Source organism: Callithrix jacchus, chromosome 5, assembly GCF_049354715.1.
Source record: "Callithrix jacchus isolate 240 chromosome 5, calJac240_pri, whole genome shotgun sequence".
Classification (NCBI taxonomy): Eukaryota; Metazoa; Chordata; class Mammalia; order Primates; family Cebidae; genus Callithrix; species Callithrix jacchus.
The window spans coordinates 31,195,924-31,198,867 of record NC_133506.1 but is presented as its reverse complement, the minus strand read 5'-3'; positions in this window follow the sequence as shown (position 1 = coordinate 31,198,867).

The following is a 2,944-nucleotide window of genomic DNA, read 5'->3' as shown; positions in this document are numbered from 1 at the left end:
TCAGCATGTGTCTCTGCCGCTCCCCCTTGCAGTCATAGGACAACAGAGGGGTCTATCAGCACCTGTCTCTGCTGCTCCCCCTTGCGGTCATAGGACAACAGAGGGGTCTATCAGCACCTGTCTCTGCCACTCCCCCTTGCAGTCATAGGACAACTGAGGGATCTATCAGCACCTGTCTCTGCTGCTCCCCTTTGCAGTCATAGGACCATAGAGGGGTCTATCAGAATGTCTTTGCTGCCTTCTCTCGCAGTCACATCATAGGGAATGTGCCTGAAGAGCCACCTTCTATGAAGACTGCCCTTGTGGACATTGGCTTTACTCCACCTGCTTTGCCCCACGTGCTCGTAGTCAGAATCCAGGCAGATTCGTGCTGTAGAAAAAGGCCCCTTCTCAACACAGGGGCCATTGCAAGGGAACTCTGTGTAAGAGCCCTTGGAATATCAGGCATGAAATAAACTGACTGAATGAATGAGCAGATGAGACCAGGAAAATACAGGAATGGGTGGTAAGCTCAGAGAATTTATCTGAGCCCTGAGATGTGGGAACTCACCGCCCAGGCACAGTGCACACGGGTCTGCCAAAAACCATATCAAATGAATTCCCCCCAGATATCCGCCCTGCTTATTCCATCACAGTGATCACAAATAAACACCATAATGCCTGTTTGGAAACAGAAGCTCTGCATTTATCGCTTCAGAGCTCCCTGCAGCTCTGCAGCCCCTGCCAGTCCTTCTCTCGCAAGCCCTCAGGATGGCTGGAGATCGTTGGACATTCCAGCCCCAGATGTGAACAATGCCACATCCTTCCTTTTAACCTGATATACCCCAAGAATTAGACAAAAAATATAAAATGAAAGTTAGCTTTCTGTCCAAGGGAAATAAGTAATTTTCTGAGAAACGGGGGTGGGAGCAAAATAATCACACCATCTGCTGGAAACATCACTTTCAGAGACAGAAAAAGCCTGTGTCCACAAGTCAAAAGTATCCTCTTTTCCTGTTTCACTTTTAGGACATGTCTTAAGGCTGATCTGTGCTTTTTGGGGGTCCATGTTTTCCTCTGGTTTCCCCTTCGAAGTCGTGCGTCATTGCAGAGCTGGCAGTGAGCCTCAGGCCTGCGGGATGGCTCCTGCACAGCCTGGGAAGCCTCCAGCCTCCGCACTCTGCCTCCCCCTCCCCTCTGTCCTCTTTCTCCTCTTTCTTTCCTGCAGCAGAAGTGATGTCATGTTTCTACAAAAAGCTTCTTAAAAGGCTTATTTCATTACAAGGCAAGGTGGAAATTAAATTTTGGGTGAAAGAATTTTAAAATTTGATTTTACCAATTGGAAAACACCTTAGGGGCCTTGGTTACGCAGGGCAGGTCCAGGGCCTGGCCTGATGGGGAAGTTTGACCCCGGTGCCAGGCAGGACTGCTCTGTATAATTAGTCAATGGGACTTTCCTAGGGTCATCTCGTATTTTAACTGAAGATGTGTCCCTTCTGGTGGGGAAGGGGATTTCAGAGTGAGCAGAAGAAAAGCTAGCAGGAAGAAACTGGAGAGCAGGACCACAGCAGCAGGCAGGTCTCCAGGAGGGAGCAGCCAGCTGGGCACGGGCTATGAGATGTGAGCGTGGATTCCATCCATCAGACACCTTCCACTTTAAGAAACCAAACGGAGAATGTATAAAGGCACGTTGTGTATGATTTAAATGACAGGGACCTATTCCATTCAACATTTCAAAGCACTATTTGTACAATGTGGAATTAGTGAATGACAAGGCAAAGGCAGAGACCACAGTGAGCTTGGGGACCACGTGTTCATGAAACCAGAGTGACAGACGAGAATGGAGGTGCCATTGGATCTAAAAATTAACCAGTATCAAGTCGGTGGGGAAGGAGGAACAAGAAGGGTGCTCTAAGCACATGTAAAACTGTAAATTACAAAAGAATACGCCATGTAAGTGATTAGCCATAGATAAGAGACAGGAGTCAATGAAAATCAGGGGAGGACCAGGAAGATGAACGTGGGGGTCCAAGAAGAACACTATTATGTTGTTTCTAATAATCGGCATCTAAGCAACAGTGTCCAAAAATAAAAGATATTGTGGAAAGTCATCTTTATAAATGCAATCCTTTGAAATAAAAATATGATCTTCTTTATAATGAGAGAAAACTGTACAAGAAAAACAGAACATACACAAATAATTTTAAGCTATAAAAAGGAAAACAATATAAAATGGCAGAACTAAAACTAAACGTAACTGTCATTTCAATAAGAGCAAATGGGCTGAAATAATCTATTAAAATGAAAACGCAGCTTTATTCTGTGACAAGAGGTGTGAATTTTAGTGATTAAAATTTGAATGCTGAAGTATGTGAAAGGATAAAGTAGCCTATGTTTTCAGAAAGAAAATAGTTACTTATCTTAACATCAGATTACATTGAATCCATGCCAAACGTCATTAATCAAAACAAAGAAAGACACTTAAAAATGCTGAGGGGTAAAGAACACAGCTTGACAGCTGTGAAACAACACGGCGAGCACGTTAGTAACAGGAATATTGCAAGAGGCATCCTGAGAACTAGACACCAGTACTGGGAGTCTTTCAGGCACCACTGCAAGGTAAGGCAGACATGGAAGGCTTCAACGCCATCATTAATAAGGGTTATTTACCAACAGATCCAGGTAATACACCCTGAAAACGAGATGGAACCCTTCTCAAGTGCCCATGGAACAGTCACAGTCTGTTTACAAGGGATCCAAACAGAAAAAGAAAATGTCAGTAAATGCTAAAAGTCAAAAGTACAACCATTATCTGCTCTAATGTAATGAAGCTGGAATTTAACAGCAAAATGACAAAACAAAAAGTCCTTAACACTTGGACTTAAAGGTGCTCTCAAGCAATTATTGGCTGAAAAAATAAAAATCAAATAAAAATGCCAGAACAGAGCCAGATATCGTATCTCAT